Source organism: Mesoplodon densirostris, chromosome 17 (genome assembly GCF_025265405.1).
Source record: "Mesoplodon densirostris isolate mMesDen1 chromosome 17, mMesDen1 primary haplotype, whole genome shotgun sequence".
NCBI classification, from domain to species: domain Eukaryota; kingdom Metazoa; phylum Chordata; class Mammalia; order Artiodactyla; family Ziphiidae; genus Mesoplodon; species Mesoplodon densirostris.
The window spans coordinates 3,470,257-3,493,818 of record NC_082677.1 but is presented as its reverse complement, the minus strand read 5'-3'; the positions used below and the strand labels follow the sequence as shown (position 1 = coordinate 3,493,818).

Genomic DNA, 23,562 nt, shown 5'->3' with positions numbered 1-23,562 from the left:
GTTATACCCACATATGGAGAGATGGTAAAATCCGGAATCTGGGCTCCCCTGGTGGCACAGTGGTTGAGAGTCCGCCTGCTGATGCAGGGGACGCGGGTTCGTGCCCCGGTCCGGGAAGATCCCACATGCCACGGAGCGGCTGGGCCCATGAGCCATGGCCGCTGAGCCTGCGCGTCCGGAGCCAGTGCTCCGCCACGGGAGAGGCCACAGCAGGGAGAGGCCCGTGTACCGCAGAAAGAAAAAAAAAATCCGAAATCTAAATGAAATTAAACATACGGACTTCTGCCATCAACAGCTTCGATTCTTAAGTACATTAAGGAATCTCCTTTCAAAGTACTCCTAAATATTCACCCAAGCTCACACCGCCTTTCAGCTCCTATGCCCTGAATTCTAACACTGCGTTCATGAATATGGCATGTTTACATGCTGGGAACTTGCATGTAATTTACAGACCAATAATCAGTTTCTGCATTGTTTAAATTCATAATATAAAACATAGGAACCCACAGATTAGCTAACATAAACAACGTGTTAAGAGGCAGAGGGGTTGGTAGATTAAATGGGCAGAAAGGGTTTAGCGTATCAAATCCTAAGCACATACGAATCACACTACCAATTCCTATCTTGCCAAACAGTAAGAAGTCCTCTCCTTTCTTTCCCTGTATCTATTAGTTCTTATCCATTGTGCATATTTTAAGTCTAGATAGTAAGACTGATGAGGGGAAGCTCATGGGAGAGAAGAGTGAAGGAGCAAGGGTGTTACTTAAAATATTCCCACCCGACTACTCTGATTTTTCCAAATCTGCAGTAATGAAGAAAAACCATGGGGAAATATAAAGAGAAGTAATTCAGTAAACTGCATGATGGAATTCTAACAAAAATTAGAAATTCATAAAGAAAACCATAATGAACAACAAAGTCGAGGTAACACCAAGTAAGAATCAGGTCAGCACCTAACTTAAGAGTTTTTGTCAGATAAACCAGTTTTTAGTTTTATTCTACCAAACTCTCCCAATCATTTCCTACTGTCAATTCTCAATGCAAAGAATTGAAATATAGAACAGTGGTTATAACTCAGATTCAATGGAACAGAAAATCCCAAAATTTAAATAAATTAAAATACAAAGGGAATTCCCTGGCGGTCCAGTGGTTAGGACTCGGTGCTGTCACTGCCGTGGCCCAGGTTCCATCCCTGGTTGGGGAATAAAGATTCTGTAAGTCACACGGCACAGCCAGAAAAAAAAAAAAAAAAAAAAAAAGATACAAAAATAATCAACCTCTAAATCTAAAACCTAATATCTAAATACTGCAAATGCCTTAAACAACAAGGAAAAGACCTTCAAATTAATCTATTAGACAATGATAAAGAAACTGTATGGTCATGAAATAATAACTCTCCATATAATTACAGTCAAAAAAAATTAACTTCAAGGAAATGAAACTGTTTTTACATTCCATTTGGCATTATAGCTTTTGTTATTGCCGTACAAATGCAGGATTTTCAGTGCTATGTGGATCTCCTTGTGGAGATGTATCAATTGAGCCTTCTCTCCTACTAACACCATAATTAAACTGTACAGTAAGCTATTTATATGTCTGCAATAATTTCCTTCTCAAGATACAGCAGACTTCAGCTTTATTCTACAGAATCATTGCCAATGACATATTTAATCTCGAGGTTACTGCTTAAATTACCTGTGCACCACCGTCTAAGCCCAGATCCTGGCTGGAGACGCTGGCAGCAGCTGCCACACGTGTCAAAGGGTTACTATTATTACCTCTTCAATAGAAGCCATGTGTGCCAGTCGGCCACCACAATTTGTCCCCTATGACCTAATTCAACCTATCAGATTTTGCTAATTTTTTTTCAAAGGAACAAAAGGTGATTCCTCAAACTCGTGGTTCAGAAACAGAAAATAAATGTTCCACAAGTGGGTGTTTCCTAGAAGTATCACTTTCTCTCTAGATCCCCAAATAGGTAACTATTTAGGGACTTGGAGAATTTGACAAGGTAAGCTGTACATCAAATACTGCTCTTAAAACTTAGATTTCATTAAGTGGTCACTGAAGAATGGAAATGAGGAAAGGATTCATACTCATGCATCGGGGGAAAACAGGGTCGCTTCAGAAACCATTTAACCACAAAGAAAAAAAGAAGACCACCAAAAAGGTATAGAGGGCATATTGAGTCCACCATCCTAAAAAAGAGAATAATGTTTCACATATTGCTAATATAGTTTGTCACACAGGTCCCAGAAGAACTTGTGATAAATCAGGTCAGAGGAACACGCTGCAAACTTTTCCCGACAGCCAGGAAGCAGTATCAGTAAGTCCCATTAAGGGCTTCCCTGGTGGCGCAGTGGTTGAGAGTCCGCCTGCCGGTGCAGGGGACACGGGTTCGTGCCCCAGTCCGGGAGGATCCCACATGCCGCGGAGCAGCTGGGCCCGTGAGCCATGGCTGCTGAGCCTGCGCGTCCGGACCCTGTGCTCCGCGACGGGAGAGGCCACAGCAGTGAGAGGCCTGCGTACCACAAAAAATAAAGAAATAAAAATAAGTCCCATTAAGAGGTGACCGCCACCCTTCAGCAAAGATAGCAGAGGAAACTGACATCCTTTTTCTGCCCGTTGTATGATGGATGGAACATCCGCGGGGATGGGGATTTGAAGCCATGGAAACATGTACACACTCTTGGAGAAAGTGAGATTGGTGGAACAACGGCGAGAGGGAAATGAGGCATTACCTGGTAGTACTGAAGGTGTGCACACTGAGCGCTGGATTTCTGTTTCCAGGCTCAGGGAACATGCACATACAACGTCCTCCGCAGCACTCGTGACAATACAAAAATGGAAAACAATCTGAAATGTCTACCACCAAGTTTTAAATGCCGTAAAGAGCTAGAATTAGATTGATCATCATGAGTAAATGTCAAAAACATGGGGAAAGACAGCAAACTTCACAAAGATACATAAAATATGATATCATTTACATAAAAAATAAAAGATCCAAAACCAGTTTCTACATAGCTTATGGATACACACACATGGATGGCAAAGGTACCCAAACATTCCAAACAGTGGATAAAGGAGAAGTAATGAAGCTTCAATTGTCACGTTTTGTTTCTTTTAAAAAACCATCTTGCAACCCAAGACATATAGCAAAAAAAAAGACATCTAGTAATAACAGGGACATCTAACAATAAAAGGAACTACTGGCGGTAAGATGCCCATCTCTCTACTTTACAAGCAATGAGTCTATCGCCTTACCATGAATGATGTTTGACAAAGAATTTAGGTAGAATCACCTTATCAGGTTAAGGAACTCGACACCTACTCTAGGATTTAAAGTTTGTTGCTACTGTTGGTTAAAGATAAATGATTACTGAATTTTTTCTACATTCAATTAGATGGTTGTATTTTTTCTTTTATTTGTTAATGAGGTAAAGTATATTAATAACACATTTTTCTAAAGAAAACACATGCTTACATTCCTGGAATTAAATGCAACTACATCATATGTCTGATTTTATATATATATATATATTATTGCATTTGGTTTGCCAGTCTTTTATCAAAGAATGTTACCTCTCACTTCACAGCTGAGATTGACCGGCAACTTTTATCATTCTGCCACTATTGCTTTTGATTTGAAGGTTACTTTAAACATCAGCCTACATTGAAAAGGACTGACAGTTTTTTGTATTTTTTGGAAGACTTTGTATAAAATTGCAACTACCTGCTCTTTTAATTCTTGACAAAATTAGAGTATGAACTTCGCAAGGGCGTCTAGTGTTCTCTCTGGAGGAAAAATCAGAAGTAGTGATACTATGTCTTTAACGGATGTAAGGTTATTCAGGTTTCCTATTTCCTCAAATCTAAAGTTTTATATATTTCCTAGGTAATTACCCATTTCATCTAAGCCTCAAATTTATTTACACAGAGCTCTTCATATTATTCTAATCACTGCTCTCTCTAGCTGCAGTTATTTCTCTTTTCTCACTCTTAACAATTTTTTTCTTGACCAGCTTTGCGTGTGTTAATCTCGTTTGCCTTCTGAACAAAACTGAAGAATCCGCTTTCAGTTTTGTTGATCTTATGCAGTTGAACATCTTCAACTGGATGAATAGTTTTTACCAATTTTAAGCATTTCCTCTTTTGTAGGATAAGCAGTGATGCTCCAAAGTTCTCTCTCCAGGAAATTTAAATCCAATGAGTTTGGATGCAAAGTATTTTTCAATCATTCAGTTCTACGTATTTTCTAATTTCCAGTATGATTTCCTCTTTGAGTCCTGAATTATAAGTGTAGTTTTAAAAATTTCCAAGAGTACAAATTTTTATAATGACCGTTTTTAATCACCGATTTGTTGGTTTGGGGCCTTGGATTCACAGGACATGACGTGAATGGTAACCAATTCTCTAAAATGTCACTGAGACTTCCTGTATGAGTTGTACAGTCATTTTCGGAAAATACTTAAGAATGTGAATGCAGAGAGATCTTCAGGATGGCAGAGGAGTAAGACGCGGAGATCACCTTCCTCCCCACAGATACATCAGAAATACATCTACACATGGAACAACTCCTACAGAACACCTGCTGAACGCTGGCAGAAGACCTCAGACCTCCCAAAAGGCAAGAAACTCCCCACGTACCTGGGTAGGGCAAAAGAAGAAACAGAGACAAAAGAATAGGGACGGGACCCGCACCAGTGGAAGGGAGCCGTGAAGGAGGAAAGGTTTCCACACACTAGGAGCCCCTTCGCGGGCGGAGACTGCGGGTGGCAGAGGGGAAAGCTTCGGAGCCGCGGAGGAGAGCGCAGCCACAGGGGTAGGGAGGGCAAAGCGGAGAGATTCCGGAACAGAGGATCAGTGCCGACCGCCACTCACCAGCCCAAGAGGCTTGTCTGCTCTGCCGCCGTGGCGGGCGGGGCTGGGAGCTGAGGCTCGGGCTTCAGTCAGAGCGCTGGCGGCGTGAACACAGCCTGAAGGGGTTAGTGCGCCACGGCTGGCCGGGAGGGAATCCAGGGAAAAGTCTGGACGTGCCGAAGAGGCAAAAGCCTTTTTCTTCCCTTTGTTTCCTGGTGCACGAGGAGAGGGGGTTCAGAGCCCCGCCTAGATGAGCTCCAGAGACGGGCGCGAGGCGCGGCTGAAAGCGCGGACCCCAGAGACGGGCATGAGACGCTAAGGTCGTTGCTGCTGCCACCAAGAAGCCTGTGTGCGAGCGCAGGTCACTGTCCACACCTCCCCTCCCGGGAGCCTGTGCAGCCCGCACCCGCCAGGGTCCCGGGATCCAGGGACAACTTCCCCGGGAGAACGCACGGGCGCGCCTCGTGCTGGCGCAACGTCACGCCGGCCTCCGCCGACGCACGCTCGCCCCACCTCCGTGCCCCTCCCTCCCCCCAGCCTCAGTGAGCCAGAGACCCCGAATCAGCTGCTCCTTTAACCGCGTCCTGTCTGAGCGAAGAACAGACGCCCTCAGGAGACCTACACGCAGAGGCGGGGCCGAATCCAAAGCTGAGCCCCGGGAGCTGTGCGAACAAAGAAGAGAAAGGGAAATTTCTCCCGGCAGCCTCGGAAGCAGCGGATTAAATCTCCACAATCAACTTGATGTGCCCTGCATCGGTGGAATACCTGAACAGACAACGAATTATCCCGAAATTGAGGAGATGGACTTTGAGAGCAACTGTAGACTTGAGGTTTGCTTTCTGCATCTAACTTGTTTCTGGTTTTATGTTTATCTTAGTTTAGTATTTAGAGTTTATTACCATTGGTAGATTTGTTTATTGATTTGGTTGCTTTTTTTAAATAAATAGATACATATATTTTTTTCCTTTTTGTCTTTTTGTGAGTGTGCATGTGTACGCTTCTCCGTGTGATTTTGTCTGTATAGCTTTGCTTTTACCATTTGTCCTAGGGTTCTGCCTGTCCGTTTTATTATTATTATTATTTTTATTTTTATTTTATTTTTATTTTTATTTTTTTTGCAGTATGCGGGCCTCTCACTGTTGTGGCCTCCCCCGTTGCGGAGCACAGGCTCCGGACGCGCAGGCTCCGGACGCGCAGGCTCAGCGGCCATGGCTCACGGGCCCAGCCGCTCCGCGGCATATGGGATCCTCCCAGACCGGGGCACGAACCCGTATCCCCTGCATCGGCAGGCGGACTCTCAACCACTTGCGCCACCAGGGAGGCCCTATTATTATTATTTTTGAGTATAGTTTTTAGCACTTGTTATCATTGGTAGATTTGTTTCCTGCTTTGGTTGCTCTCTTCTTCCTTTCTTTTTTTTATGACTTTTTAATTTTTAATATTTTTTAAAATTTTAATAACTTCCTTCCTTCCCTCCTTCCTTCCTTTCTTTCTTCCTTCCTTCCTATTCTTCTAAGCCATATGGCTGACAGGGTCTTGGTGCTCCAGCTGGGTGTCAGGCCTGTGCCTCTGAGGTGGGAGAGCCAAGTTCAGGACATTGGTCCACCAGAGACCTCCCAGCTCCACGTAATATCAAACGGCGAAAATCTCCCAGAGATCTCCATCTCCACGCTAAGACCCAGCTCCACTCAACGACCAGGAAGCTACAGTGCTGGACACCCCATGCCAAACAACCAGCAAGACAGGAACACGACCCCACCCATTAGCAGAGAGGCTGCCTAAAATCATAAGGTCAAGGACATCCCAAAACACACGACCGGACATGGTCCTGCCCACCAGAAAGACAAGATACAGCCTCATCCACCAGAATACAAGCACCAGTCCCCTCCACCAGGAAGCCTACACAACCCACTGAACCAACCATAGCCACTGGGGGCAGACACCAAGAACAGGAACTATGAACCTGCAGCCTGTGAAAAGGAGACCCCAAACACAGTAAGTTAAGCAAAATGAGAAGACAGAGAAACACACAGCAGATGAAGGATCAAGGTAAAAACCCACCAGACCAAACAAATGAAGAGGAAATAGGCAGTCTACCTGAAAAAGAATTCAGAGTAATGAGAGTAAAGATGATCCAAAATTTTGGAAATAGGAGGAACTACAAGAAACGTTTAACAAGGACCTAGAAGAACTAAAGAGCAAACAAACTATGATGAACAACACAATAAATGAAATTAGAAATTATCTAGAAGGAATCAATAGCAGAATAACTGAGGCAGAAGAGCAGATAAGTGACCTGGAAGATAAAATAGTGGAAACAACTACCGCAGAGCAGAACAAAGAAAAAAGAATGAAAAGAACTGTGGACAGTCTCGGAGATCTCTGGGACAACATTAAACACACCAACATTCGAATTATAGGGGTCCCAGAAGAAGAAGAGAAAAAGAAAGGGACTAAGAAAATATTTGAAGAGATTATAGTTGAAAACTTCCCTAACATGGGAAAGGAAATAGTTAATCAAGTCCAGGAAGCGCAGAGAGTCCCATACAGGATAAATTCAAGGAGAAACATGCCAAGACACGTATTAATCAAACTATCAAAAATTAAATACAAAGAAAAAATATTAAAAGCAGCAAGGGAAAAACAACAAATAACATACAAGGGAATCCCCATAAGGTTAACAGCTGATCTTTCAGCAGAAACTCTGCCAGCCAGAAGGGAGTAGCAGGATATATTTAAAGTGATGAAAGGGAAAAAACTACAACCAAGATTACTCTACCCAGCAAGGACCTCATTCAGATTCCACAGAGAAATTAAAACCTTTACAGACAAGCAAAAGCTAAGAGAATTCAGCATCAACAAACCAGCTTTAAAACAAATGCTAAAAGAACTTCTCTAGGCAGGAAACACAAGAGAAGGAAAAGACCTACAATAACAAACCCAAAACAATTAAGAAAATGGTAATAGGAACATACATATCGATAATTACCTTAAATGTAAATGGATAAAATGCTCCAAACAAAAGACATAGACTGGCTAAATGGATACAAAAACAAGGCCCGTATATATGCTGTGCACATGAGACCCAATTCAGACGTAGGGACACATACAGACTGAAAGTGAGGGGATGGAAAAAGATATTCCATGCAAATGGAAATCAAAAGAAAGCTGGAGTAGCAATTCTCATATCAGACAAAATAGACTTTAAAAGAAAGATTATTACAAGAGACAAAGAAGGACACTACATAATGATCAAGGGATGAAACCAAGAAGAAGATATAACAACTATAAATATTTATTCACCCAACATAGGAACACCTCAATACATAGGGCAAATGCTAACAGCCATAAGAGAGGCAATTGACAGTAACACAATCATAGTAGGGAACTTTAACACCCCACTTTCACCAATGGACAGATCATCCAAAATGAAAATGAATAAGGAAACACAAGCTTTAAATGACACAATACACCAGATAGATTTAATTTATATTTATAGGACATTCCATCGAAAAACAACAGAATACACTTTCTTCTCAAGTGCTCATGGAACATTCTCCAGGATAGATCATATCTTGGGTCACTAATCAAGCCTTCGTAAATTTAAGAAAATTGAAACTGTATCAAGTATCTTTTCCGACCACAATGCTATGAGACTAGATATCAATTACAGGATAATATCTGTAAAAAATACAAACATATGCAGGCTAAACAATACACTACTAAATAACCAAGTGATCACTGAACAAACCAAAGAGGAAAGCAAAAAATACCTAGAAACAAATGACAAGGAAAACATAATAACCCAAAACCTATGGGATGCAGCAAAGGCAGTTGTAAGAGGGAAGTTTATAGCAATACAATCCTACCTCAAGAAACAAGAAACATCTCAAATAAACAAGCTAACCTTACACCCAAAGCAACTGGAGAAAGAAGAACAAAAAACCCCCCAAACTTAGCAGAAGGAAAGAAATCATAAAGATCAGATCGGAAACAAATGAAAAAGAAATGAAGGAAAATGGTAGCAAAGTTCAATAAAACTAAAAGCTGGTTCTCTGAGAAACAAAATTGATAAACCTTCACCAGACTCATCAAGAAAAAAAGGGAGAAGATTCAAATCAACAGAATTAGAAATGAAAAAGGAGAAGTAACAACTGACACTGCAGAAGTACAAGGTATCATGAGAGATTACCACAAGCAACTATATGCCAATAAAATGGACAACCTGGAAGAAATGGACAAATTCTTAGAAAAGCACAATTTTCCAAGACTGAACCAGGAAGAAATTGAAAATATAAACAGACCAATCACAAGCACTGAAATTGAAATTGTGATTAAAAATCGTCCAGCAAACAAAAGTCCAGGACCAGATGGCTTCACAGGCAAATTCTATCAAACATTTAGAGAAGAGCTAACACCTAGCCTTCTCAAACTCTTCCAAAATATAGTAGAGGGAGGAACACTCCTGAACTCATTTATGAGGCCACCAACACCCAGATACCAAAACCAGAGAAAGATGTCACAAAGAAAGAAAACTACAGGCCAATATCACTGATGAACATAGATGCAAAAATCCTCGACAAAATACTAGTGAACATAATCCAACAGCACATTAAAAGGATCATACACCATGACAAAGTGAGGTTTATCCCAGGAATGCAAGGATTCTTCAATATATGCAAATCAAGCAATGTGATAAACCATATTAACAAACTGAAGGAGAAAAACCATATGATCATCTCAATAGATGCAGAAAAAGCTTTTGACAAAATTCAACACCTATTTATGATAAAAAACCTTCCAGAAAGTAGGCACAGAAGGAACTTATCTCAACATAATAAAAGCTATATATGACAAACCCACAGCCAACATCATTCTCAATGGTGAAAAACTGAAAGCATTTCCTCTAAGGTGACGAACAACACAAGGTTGTCCACTCTCACCACTATTATTCAACATAGTTTTGGAAGTTTTAGCCACAGCCATCAGGGAAGAAAAAGAAATAAAAAGAATCCAAATCGGAAAAGAAGAAGTAAAGCTGTCACTGTTTGCAGATGACATGAAACTATACATAGAGAATCCTAAAGATGCTACCAGAAAACTACTAGAGCTAATCAATGAATTTGGTAAGGTAGCAGGATACAAAATTAACGCACAGAAATCTCTTGTATTCCTATACACTAACAATGAAGGAGAAATTAAGGAAACACTCCCATTTACCACTGCAACAAAAAGAATAAAATGCCTAGGAATAAATCTACCTAAGGAGGTAAAAGACCTGTATGGAGAAAACTATAAGACAGTGATGAAAGAAATTAAAGATCATACAAGCAGATGGACAGATATACCATGTTCTTGGATTGGAAGAATCAACATTCTGAAAATGAATATACTACCCAAAGCAATCTACAGATTCAATGCAATCCCTATCAAACAACCAATGGCATTTTTCACAGAACTACAACAAAAAAGTTCACAATTTGTATGGAAACACAGAAGACCCCGAATAGCCAAAGCAATCTTGAGAAAGAAAAATGGAGCTGGAGGAATCAGGCTCCCTGACTTCAGACTGTACTATAAAGCTACAGTAATCAAGACAGTATGGTACTGGCACAAAAACAGAAATACAGATCAACGGAACAGGATGAAAAGCCCAGAGATAAGCCCACACACATATGGTCACCTTATTTTTGATAAAGGAGGCAAGAATATACAATGGAGAAAAGACAGCCTCTTCAATAAGTGGTGCTGGGAGAACTCGACAGCTACATGTGAAAGAATGAAATTAGAACACTCCCTAACCATACACAAAAATAAACTCAAAACAGATTAAAGACCTAAATGTAAGGCCAGATACTATCAAACTCTTAGAGGAAAACAGGCAGAACACTCTATGACATAGATCACAGCAAGATCCTTTCTGACCCACCTCCTAGAGAAATGGAAATAAACACAAAAATAAACAAATGGGACCTAATGAAACTTCAAAGCTTTTGCACAGCAAAGGAAACCATAAACAAGATGAAAAGACAACTCTCAGAATGGGAGAAAATATTTGCAAATGAAGCAACTGACAAAGGATTAATCTCCAAAATTTACAAGCAGCTCATGCAGCTCAATATCAAAAAAGCAAACAACCCAATCGAAAAATGGACAGAAGACCTAAACAGACATTTCTCCAAAGAAGATATACAGATTGCCAACAAACACATGAAAGGATGCTCAACATCACTAATCATTAGAGAAATGCAAATCAAAACTATAATGAGGTATCACCTCATACGGGTCAGAATGGCCATCATCAAAAAGTCTACAAACAATAAATGCTGGAGAGGGTGTGGAGAAAAGGGAACCCTCTTACACTGCTGGTGGGAATGTAAACTGATACAGCCACTATGGAGAACAGTATGGAGGTTCCTTAAAAAACTAAAATTAGAACTACCATATGACCCAGCAATCCCACTACTGGACATATACCCTGAGAAAACCATAATTCAAAAAGAGTCATGTACCACAATGTTCATTGCAACTCTATTTACAATAGCCAGGACATGGAAGCAACCTAAGTGTCCACTGACAGATGAATGGATAAAGAAGATGCAGCACACATATACAATGGAATATTACTCAGCCATAAAAAGAAACGAAATTGAATTATTTGTAGTGAGGTGGATGGACTGAGAGTCTGTCATACAGAGTGAAGTAAATCAGAAAGAGAAAAACAAATACTGTATGCTAACACATATATATGGAATTAAAAAAAAATGGCTCTGAAGAACCTAGGCACAGGACAGGAATAAAGACACAGACGTAGAGAATGGACTTGAGGACACAGGGAGGGGGAAGGGTAAGCTGGGACGAAGTGAGAGAACGGCATGGACATATATACACTACCAAATGTAAAATAGATAGCTAGTGGGAAGCAGCCACATAGCACAGGGAGATCAGCTCAGTGCTTTGTGACCACCTACAGGGGTGGGATAAGGAGGGTGGGAGGGAGATGCAAGAGGGTGGGGATATGGGGATATATGTATATGTATAGCTGATTCACTTTGTCATAAAACAGAAACACACCATTGTAAAGCAATTATACTCCAATAAAGATGTTAAAAAAGAAAAAAGAATGTGAGCACAGACAGATTATGTATTTGTGTGGCATGCTCACATCTCTGTATGTGTGACTTGTGTGTGTGTACCGTCAACAGCTGCTTTCTCATTAAACGGGGAGAAATGAGCAGCTGTGACCTACAGCCCACGGCACACAAAGGTTAAGATATTTACCATCTCATCCTTCACCAAAAAAGCTTGCAAACCCCTGCCCCTAGCTACCTGTACTTAGCCCCTTACACTTTTCCTTCACGGCAGCTGTCACAAAAAGAACTGTCTAAGTCAAAACTTAAGGGCTATTTTCTCAGCTAAAATAGAAACTCAAGAGTGAAGAATACGCTGTCATTTATTGCTGTGTCTACAATTCTAGCGATCTGCCTGGCCTGTTAAAAGCACTCAAATATCTGTTGATTGAATATAAACTCTGAAGTTAAACATGTCTTTTTCTGTTTTCTTACGCTCAGCGTTCTTTTTCATGTGCTTTATACTTTATCATCATCTGTCAAGAGGAAAACTCTCCATTTTTAAAAGCAGCATTTCTAAATCTGTGTTGCTTATCACAAGAGTTACTCATCAAAAAAGAAATCCAGTGGTTAAATAAGTTTGGTTAACAAAATATTCTGTAACATCCTCTACCTGATTCGTCGTGCATTAAGTGTATTAAAGATTGCACAAAACTTGTTGTGGGGAAGCGTACTTAATTTTTTATAACTCTGTATCTCCCCCCAAATTAGCCAAAGATCCCATTTCTCTCATAATGCTTGTTAACATTTCAAGAAACATTGTTTTAGAAGATGCAGCAATAGCAGACAATGGAACTCGAATGGGGTCAGTTTCTATCTGATCAGGGAGGGCAGGAGTCAAAAACCGCTCGGCAAAGGACCAGACAGTAAATAGTTGAGGATTTGTGGGCCATTTGTTCTGTGTTGCAATGACTCATCTTTGCCATCGTAGCACTAAAGCAGCCACTGACAATGCATAAATGGCTGTATTCCAATAAAACTTTATTTACAAAAACAGGTGGCCAAATCCCTATGCTGGGTAACAGGAACTAACAGCGCTGTAGGTCAATTATACTTCAAAAACAAACTCAGAGAAAAAGAGATCAGATCTGTGGGCACCAGAGGTGGGAGTGGGAGAAGGGCAAATTGGATGAAGGTGGTCAAAAGCTACAAACTTCCAGTTTTAAGACAAGTAAGTACTAGGGATGTAACGTACAACACGGTAAGTATAATTAACACTGCGGTACGTTATATATGAAACTTGTTCAGATAGTAAATCCTGAGAGTTCTCATCACAAGAAAAATCTTTTTGCTCTATAATTTTGTATCTATGAGATGATGTTCATTAAACGTATTGTGATAATCATTTCACAATGTACATAAGTCATTATGCTATGCACCTTAAATGTATACAGTGCTGTATGTCAATTACATCTCAAAACTAGGAGGAAAAAAAAAAAACAAGTGGTGAGCTAGATTTGGCCCAATGGCGAGTTTGCTGACCCCTACACGAAGGGACTGAAAATGACCTACACTGTGTGGTCCAGTATGGCAGCCACTAGCCACATATGGACGTTTAAATTACTTAAAATTGATAGTTCCTTAACCAAGCTAGTTATGTTTCCAGTAATTAATAACCACTTATGGCAAGCGACTATGGCAATGGACAGCAGAGAAGAACATTTTCACTTCTCACTAACTACTTACAGAAAATGTTTTCTTTTTTTTTTTAATATAATGATCATTTTATTTTACACTGTTTGAAAATTTAAGTGCTGGGTAATAAAGGGAGAAGACTATCTGAATGAAACAATGTTATGGCCGAAGGAATAAGCCCAGATGGACTAAAACATTTTCCAGGATGTTTATAATTTGAATTTAAGATTAGATGGGAGAGAATTTGAATTTCGTGATAGTGACTTTCCCTATCCGTGAATATGACATACACTTCCGTTATTTGAATATTCTTTAATGTCTTTTAATAGAGTTTGAGACATTTCCACCAGAGATCTTGCACATCGTTCATTAGACTGATTAAGCAAATTTTTATTGGAATAAAGCCTCTCTGCAACAGGGAAAAAAAAGACTAGATGGTTACACTGGGTGAAGGAGACACAGCAGTATGTTAATAAATCAAGCATTTCCCCACTGAAGGGGCTTCTCTGGTGGCGCAGTGGTTAGGAATCTGCCTGCCAGTGCAGAGGAAATGGGTTCGAGCCCTGGTCCGGGAAGATCCCACATGCCGTGGAGCAACTAAGCCCATGCACCACAACTACTGAGCCTGCGCTCTAGAGCCCGCAAGCCACAACTACTGAAGTCCGCACGCCTAGAGCCCATTCTCCACAACAAGAGAAGCCACTGCAATGAGAAGCCTGTGCACTGCAACGAAGAGTAGCCCCCGCTCACAATAACTAGAGAAAGCCCACGGGCAGCAACAAAGACCCAATACAGCCAAAAATAAAAAACAAATTAAAAAATTTATTAACAACAAAAAAGAATTTCCCCACTGAAAGCAGAGTGGAGAGCTCATCTCAAAGAGAGAATACTCCTGTTCCTATTTATATAGTAAGCTTCGGTTTTCATGGGCCAAGGAATTCTTTCTCTTCAACATGTTCTTAAATCATGCATTTTAAACTGTTCTCCTGTTGAAAGATTTAAAAGAAAATGCTCATCCAAACAAAAGCAAAATCAGTGACACCTAGCATGGCACTCCAGATAGGAAAGGCAGAAACAATGCGTACAAATTGAAAACTCATCAGCATTTCAAGTTAAAAGCTGTGCAACCATCTATTAAGAATTCACTTTTCTTTTTTTTTTTTTAGTTTATTTCTTTTATTTCTTTTTTTGTGTGGCTGCATTGGGTCTTTGTTGTTGCATCGGGCTTTCTCTAGTTGCGGTGAGTGGGAGCTACTCTTTGTTGCGGTGTGCGGGCTTCTCATTGTAGTGGCTTCTCTTGTTGTGGAGCACAGGCTCTAGGCGTGCGGGCTTCAGTAGTTGTGGCGCACAGGCTTAGTTGCTCCGTGGCATGTGGGATCTTCCTGGACCAGGGCTCAAACCCATGTCCCCTGCACTGGTAGGCAGATTCTTAACCACTGCGCCACCAGGGAAGCCCTAAGAATTCATTCTGATATAATAGCTTCAAATTTAGAACACGTTAAATATAATCTCAACTCAAGAGGATTTCAATTCCACAAACAATACCAAGAAAACATCCAAATTTCCAACATTTATATTACTTGTACACAAGTGTGGTAAGCTTTTTTAACTTGCAAACAAATTACACATAAGTTGTCAGAACTTAGATGGAGGACAAGGAGAGGTATGTGAATATATGTACTTGTGTGTATGTCCCCATGTGCATGAATAATTTCCATCCAAAAGGGTGTATCTCCCTTGACCTAGGATCCTTACTCCTAGGAATTTAAGAAAATAAACAGCATGAAACAAAATAAGATAGGCCCCCAAACATGATAGGTCCATCCCTCAATGTCCAATAAATAGTTAAATAAATCAGGGAAATATATACCACATGGAATGTATGTCATTCTCTTAAAAGGGCTGTAGCTAAGTATTTATTGTTCTAGAGATATAATTCCAGTTAAGAGAGAAGAAACAGGCTAACAAGAGTATCTGTTGTATATAATTCCCTTTTTAAGTGGCTACGTATATACTTACACACATATGTGTGTGTGTATATATATATATAGTTGTACTGTTAGTGAATGAAGAACCAAAACATAAATATTATATAAAATATTTAATTATATAAAATATAATATTTTATATATATTTTATATATGTTTTATATAATAAAACATATAACATAAGTATAAATTGTATATATTGATACATAAATATATATTTAGGTAGATACAGACATCTATATTTTAATATAGCTCTCTCTCTAAGGTAGATATAGATATAAAATATATGTCTCTATTTGCCCCAGAAAAAAGTTCTTAGACTATTACCCAAATTTCTAATTGTAATTCTTTGGGTAGTAGAGTTCTAAGTAATTTTATTTTTCTTTTCTCTCATTTATATCAATTCTTTCTGCTTTAAATGGATTGAGTAATTTTTTAAGGGAGTAAAGGAGGTTTAAAAAAATCTAAATTACCCTCGGAACAAAGCTGGACGCCTATGTTCCCATTAGTCACATGAACAACATCCAAGGTTCTGTCCTAGGTACATCTTGGACGTCATTCGAAACAAAACACCCCCAGGTGGACATAAGTTACCTTTTACAGGGACAACAGTGTTTAGAAACCTGACCACAGAATAAACTTCACTGACGAAGGAATCCGACAGACTTAAGCCTCCCATGGAGTCATTTTTCTCTGACAACACCCTGGCCGACTGTCACAGCAAAGCAGGTGGTTATCTCAGCGTAAGAACCGCCATCACTGTTGACATGACACATTTTTCATGATACACCGTCATGCTACACCACGTCATGCAGTTACGGATTTTCTCCACCTGGGGAGCCAGCAGTGATAAGTCATCAGGCTCCCTGAAAAGTCATGCCTGCTTGTCTCTCGAAGCCTTGGATGCTTTCAAGGATACTGTCAGGACTAGAGGCAAACAAAGCCTGACGTTCCACGGGCATATGGATCATCTATTACAAATAAACCCATTGGATGGGAATCATTTTTTAAGTAGCTACTATTTTATGTTTTGTGAAAAACAAAAACAAAAAAACCCCTAGGAGTATCAGATTATAAAGAGTTCAGTACACGGCAGTTCTGATTGACTCATTATTTCAAGACCATTGGTGACAAATATCCATCACTTTCACTTACACAGAGAAAATATTAAGAATACTTTTTATTGGTAGAATTTATTTTAAAAATCATGGTTTATGATGCATTAATAGAAGAAGAAAGTTACTCATTCATGTGCTCCTCAGAGTAAGGAAAGATTAACTCACTAACCAGAGGTCTGTCAAAAACTTCAGCAAAACTCACAGAAATCTCTACACCTTTTTTCTCTCCACCCAATCCTTTGAGTCTACTCTGATCTGGCATTCATCTCCACATTGTCCCCCAAACAGCTCTTGAAAGGTCCCAACGACCTCCTCATTGCTAAAACCAATAAGAGATTCTCAGAACTCATCTCACTGGACCCATAAAACATCATGTAGTCCAGCTGTTCCGTCCCTCCTCCTTGACAGACTTCCTTCCACTTAGTTTCCAGGAGACCAACCTCTCCCCTTTCTCTACTTACCTCAATGGCCACATCTTCTTGTCTCCTTTGCTGGCTCTCTTCTCCCAAACTTTTAAACACTGAAGTACACCCAGAGCTTAATTCTTAACCACTTCACTCTCTCTGATCAATCCTGGGGGGTGGGTTATCAAGTCTCAAAGCTTTAAAAACGGTACACTGACTACTCCCAAGAATCTCTCCATCCCAGACCTCTACCCTAAACTCCCAGATTCATCCATTCAACTGCCTGGGGATGTGTAACGACCATCTCAACCCTAAAACATCCAAAAAGAGCCCTCATTCCCCCAACACGTGATCCTCCTACCGTCTTCCTCATCTCAGAAATGGCAACTCTATCTTTCCCACTGCTCAGATGCTAACCCTTGGAGTCTTATCCTTCTTATAGCCGCATTCACTGTCTTAGCAAATCCCATCAGCTCTACAGAGAAAACACTATCCATCCAGAATCTCATCACCCCCCACCACGGGTCCTGCCAACACTCTGATCCAACCTTCCCCATCATCTGCTACCTGGATTCCAGCCACAGCTGGTGACCGGGATCTTGGCTTCTGCCTCATATCCCTTTAATCCACACCTATCCCAACAGCGAGATATCCTTCTAAAAGGTCAATAAGATCATGTCTCTCTTCGCTCAGACTCCACCAATGACCACCCATCTCACTCAGCACAAAAGCCCAGTCTTAACAATGAGGTACAAGGCTATGGGGTGAAGTCCCTGACATTTCTGTGACGCCCTGACCCACCACACATGATGCTCAAATACAGCATCAGCCTTGGCACCCCTGCTGAACCGTCATCCTGGGACACTGTTCCCCTGTAGGCTGATGGCATTATTTCCCATCCAAACCAGGTTACTCTGGGGAGTCAGAAGGGGCATTCTTAAAATGATGCCAAGACAACAGGTGTAAACTGAAACCATCCCAGGTGAAGTGGGGTATGCACTCCTATCCAGGTAACCCCACAGTACGCTCCCTTCCTCCAAGTCTGCTCACATGTCATCTTATTAGAGAGAATTCCCCCAACCATCAAACATAAAACAGGGTAACCTCTGCCCTCCTTGCTTTTCATGCCTCCCCATCCTGTTTTATATTCCTCAACAGCACTTACTACTAACACATAACCGAAAGAATTTTTTATTAGTCTCTCTGCCCTTTAAATGTAAGTACTTTCAACTACTTACAGTAGCCAAGACATGGAAGCAACCCAAATGTCCATCGACAGATGAATGGATAAAGAAGATGTGGTACATATATACAATGGAATATTACTCAGCCATAAAAAAAGAATGAAATAATGCCATTTGCAGCAACATGGACGGAGCTAGAGATTAGCATATTAAGTGAAGTCAGACGGAGAAAGACAAGTATCATATGACATCACTTATACGTGAAATCTAAAATATGACACAAAGGAACTTATCTACAAAACAGAAGCAGAATCACAGACATAGAGAACAGACTTACGGTTGCCAATGGGGTGGGTCGGGAGGGATGGATTGGGAGTTTGGGATTAGCAGATGCAAACTGTTATACAGAGAATGGATCAACAGCAAGGTCCTACTGTAGAGCGTGGGGAACTCTATTTAACGTCCTGCGATAAACCATAATGGAAAAGAATATGAAAAAGAATGTATACGTAGGGGCTTCCCTGGTGGTGCGGTGGTTAAGAATATGACTGCCAATGCAGGGGACACAGGTTCGAGCCCCGGTCCGGAAAGATCCCACATGCTGCAGAGCAACTAAGCCCATGCGCCACAACTACTGAGCCCGTGTGCCACAACTACTGAGCCCGCGTGCCACAGCTACTGAGCCTGTGCTCTAGAGCCTGCACGCCACAACTACTGAGCCCGCGTGCCACAACTACTGAAGCCCACGTGCCTAGAGCCCATGCTCCACAACAAGAGAAGCCACTGCAATCAGAAGCCCGCGCACCACAACGAAGACCCAACTCAGCCATAAATAAATAAATTTATTTTAAAGAGAATTTAAAAGAATATATATATTTTAACTGAATTATTTTGCTGTACAGCAGAAATTAACAACATTGTAAATCAACTATACTTCAATAAAATAAATGTTTTTAATATAAATAAATAAATGTAAGTACTTTCAAGGGATTAAAGGAATTATTAATTGAACATGCCTAAAATTATCAGGAAAAAATTGCTTAAGGGACATTTCTAGTATACCACAATATTACTACCTTCACAAAAAGATGTTGAAGAACAAATATAGTTATAAGGTGATCTTACAAAGTAGGTAAATATTCTCAGGAAGTTATTATCAAGCTGCTAGGAAAAACAGAGAAACTTTCAATCAAATATTTTAGTACGAGACTTAAAGGCAGTGAAATTTTCTTTTTTCAAGAGTTAGTAGGAGATGAAGAGAGCTAATTCCCAGAGAGGGCCTGGCACTCATGAATAAGCACTCAACAGATGTGAGCATTTGTCACTGGAGAGGCAGTTTGGTTCACTGCCTAAGATACGGGACCCACATGTGCCGCAATCAAAGTCACCTAACGCAAGCATTTCTAAACGTACCTTTTCAAAGTGTTCTCGCCACACCAAAAAAGTCCTCAACATAGCGCACATAAACATCACCTCCTGTAGCAACAAATAATGGCACTGTGCCTGTGGGTATGAATATGTGCCCGTATTTAGGTATTTTAAACATATTTTAAGTAACTGAACATGGAGCCACCTGTCAGAGAAAAGATCAAATTAGGAAACTGGACTTTTAGGATTTACTGTATAGCACAGGGAACTATATTCAATGTCTTGTTATAACCCATAATGGAAAGTAATCTGAAAAACATAGATAAAGTGATTCAGATATATATAGATAGATAGATAGATAGATATATGTATGTATATCTATTTCTATATATCTCTCTATATTTCTCTCTATATCTATATAGAGACTCACAGACATAAAAACATAGAAGAGAAATAGTGACTGTGACTTAAGAATTTATTGTGGGTCAAAGAGTTTTCCACGTACAGCAGGTGGGGGGTGAACCCAGCCAGGCAACCCAGAGCGGGCTCCCTTAACCATTGTGCAATCCTGCATCACTTTAAAGCCTGATAACTGTCAGGTTCTTTGTCATGAGGACAACAATGGAAATAAAACAGTAAACTCCCGAGGGCCACAGGATGCCCTTGATCACCCTGCATGTCATTACAAAGTACCGTAAAGAACCTAGCGTATGTTAAAGGTCTAACTTGTAAAACATCAACCATATCTATGAGATCCTACAGCATTCTGTGTCCTGCTGATTCCCACTTCTTGCTTATAAATGAGTCAGTGCTAGATACTGTTTACTGACTGACTCTCAGCATCTATTTTCATCCTCTTTTTTTTTTTTTAATATATATATCACAGGGACTGGGAAGCTAAAAGCCACATTTCCCAGACTCCCTTATCAGCAGGATTCTGGATGAATTCTAGCAACAAGATACACTTGCTTAAGGTTGCGAAGACAGAGGAATTCCTTTTCATACAGGGGAAGTTTTCCACATTCTCTCACCCAGTCCCAGGTTCACAGGTGCAAGGCAGCTGGACCATCAGCTGTGATTTCCTCAAGTCCCCTGGGGAAGCAGGACAGAGTCCTGACCTTGGGAACAGAGCCACAGACGTATGACCTTGAAGCCTACCTTGCTGACTTCTCCTCCAGGATTATCCAATAATCTTGCAAGCACCTAATTTCCTGTTTTAACTTCCTCTATACTTAAAATCAGTTTCTGTACCAGTTACTGAATTAACATCTCTCAGCCTCAAACCTACACTTCCACACTCAGCTTGTGATACAGGAGTGGGGATTCTACAAACCTCATTCCTGATTTGCCAGTGGGCTCCCTGCAAGGCTCTGCCTTCTGGTCACATTTCCACCAGTGAGAATTAAATCTCACGGCCACACCCAGACCCAGGGATGCTGGGAAGTGTAGTCTCTGCCATACATGCCATTAATGAATTTTACATGATTACATTTTCATTCCATCACTGATTACACATACTTATTTCATAAAACTTTGGGTTAAAGAATGACTATTTTGCTCAAATATATCCTTACCAATTCATCTTTCTTTTAATGCCTCATCAGAACTAGTTTTTTTGTGTATTCTATAGGTTAACACGTTAAAAACAACTGCACTTTTCTCCAAATAAATTTCATGGTTAGTTCAATCACTTGTTTCTTAGAAAATGCTGGCAAAATTTTCTATATGTCTCCATCCATATTCATTTTAATTATTGCAGCACAAAAAACAAATGATCCCCAAATGGCTTGGCCCTTACTGTCTTTTACTAACAAATATCAAAAGATGTCTAGCATTCAGTAGCCAGCAGTGGGACTTCCCTGGTGGCACAGTGGTTAAGAATCCACCTGCCAATGTAGGGAACACAGGTTCGATCCCTGGTCTGGGAAGATCCCACATGCCACGGAGCAACTAAGCCCGTGCGCCACAACTACTGAGACTGCGCTCTAGAGCCCGCGAGCCACAACTACTGAGCCTGTGCACCACAACTCCTGAAGCCTGTGAACCCTAGACCACGTGCTGCACCTACTGAAGTCCGCACACCTAGAGCCCATGCACCTAGAGCTCATGCTCCACAACAAGAGAAGCCACCGCAATGAGAAGCCCACGCACCACAATGAAGAGTAGCCCCCGCTCACCACAACTAGAGAAAGCCCACGCGCAGCAACGAAGACCCAATGCAGCCAAAAAAAGAAATAGCCAGCAGTAGGTGCTGTGAAATTTGAGAGGGTAACTGATTTGAATATTACATGTTTTTTATAAACTGCTGATAAAATTGTAGATTTTTATTCTCATACTCAGTATTCTTAGTTTTTAAAGTCTCACTCATTCATAGCTTCATTTTGCAACAGCTAATGTTTCAAGATACCGTTATACATTTAGGGCAAGAATCATGATTAATGACAGTAGCCTTGGGGATAATACTGAAATTTGTTTAGCTTGTCAGATCTGATCACTGTCTTAATTCATCAAGCAGCCGAAGAAAACGTGAACTAGCAGCGTGCGTGTCCAGCAAGGCCGCACCGCTGCAGCTTCTGCTTACACGACTGTCATCTCAATACCTTTTTCAAGCCAGCACCTTGTAAGAGTCAGTTTAACCAAAACTAAATATAGTCCGTAAACCCATTTAACCAGTAACACAAATGGCAACATTCCACAATGAGCTTCAAGCAAATAGAAGAGTGAGGGTCCCAGCGTCACCCCTTCTTATTTGTGGGACCCCACACCCCCCTCCTCCTCCCCTTCCTCCCAGACCCATCCCTGGTTAGCACACCAGAAACAGGATTGGGTGTGCCAGAGCCAATCCATGTGCTATCAGCAATACTGTGATTTCACAGTACTTTTTTTAACCAAAAAAAAAAAAAAAAACCAGGAGGAAAAAAGAAAATGACATTTTCTACTGGTATCCTAACATATCATCTAGTGGCCCCCTGGGGTGCACTTCGTCACCCGCCTTGTTTCCAAGACCACTGATCTCTGTATTACAAAGCTTAGATGTTATTCTGGTAATAGTTGAAACACTCAAAACAGGGATAAATCCTGAGCATTTACAAGTATTTGGGGTCCTAGCCTGGACCTACGTACAGGTCAACTGAAGGGGGTGGATGCCAGGTAATCGATGGTCTTTGAGGTGACCCCCTTAATTCCCTCAGACTTACACAGGAGATGAGGTAAGGAAGCCAGGCCCAGTGCTTCTGATTCGTGGTTCACTTCCTTGGTCCCTGTCTTGTCCGCTTCATCATCAGAGCCTCCCTTTACAAGTGTACCTAACCCTGTCATCTGCTCTGAGCACTGGCACTTAAATAGAAGGCACTGACTACAAGTGTGGCCATGGGTACCTGTCAGGAACAAGGTCTTGTTAAATGACCTGCAGGTGGAATCTCACTGTTGAGCTCCTATCTTCATATCAAACCACCACGCAGGTCACTGGTGACTCTCAAATCAGCTCCAACCAGGGTCTCAGCAGCAGCTTTAGGCCATGACGGGGTGGGTACATATCTGCACCATTCTCCGTGAGCTGGTGGCAGTAGGGTGCTGGGGACCTAAGCGCCTGTGTATCCTAGTACCACGTAAACGTCATCACCTCCTAACACTTGAATATCATCTTTAGTGTCTGTACCACAAAGAAACTCCTGCAAGTCTCCTTAGCAACCACCCGGAGTTGAACATCATCCCTTAATGGAAATCCTAACAGGAAGTCAAGCCAGATTAAAACTACCCCATTTTAAATGCATCATTCTAGGTGAATAAAATAATGTGTTATCACAAAGCAATTTTCTGGGCTTACTATTTTTTATATCAGTTTGGAATATTTACTGTACTTCTTAATGCATTTC

General features: G+C 40.8%; 1 protein-coding gene across 1 annotated transcript in view; it reads right to left on the bottom strand.

Moving 5' to 3' along the window:
- Positions 1 to 23,562, bottom strand: part of LOC132477650 (phospholipid-transporting ATPase IB) — a 451,641-nt gene that overhangs the window by 345,019 nt on the left and 83,060 nt on the right. The window lies entirely within an intron of this gene.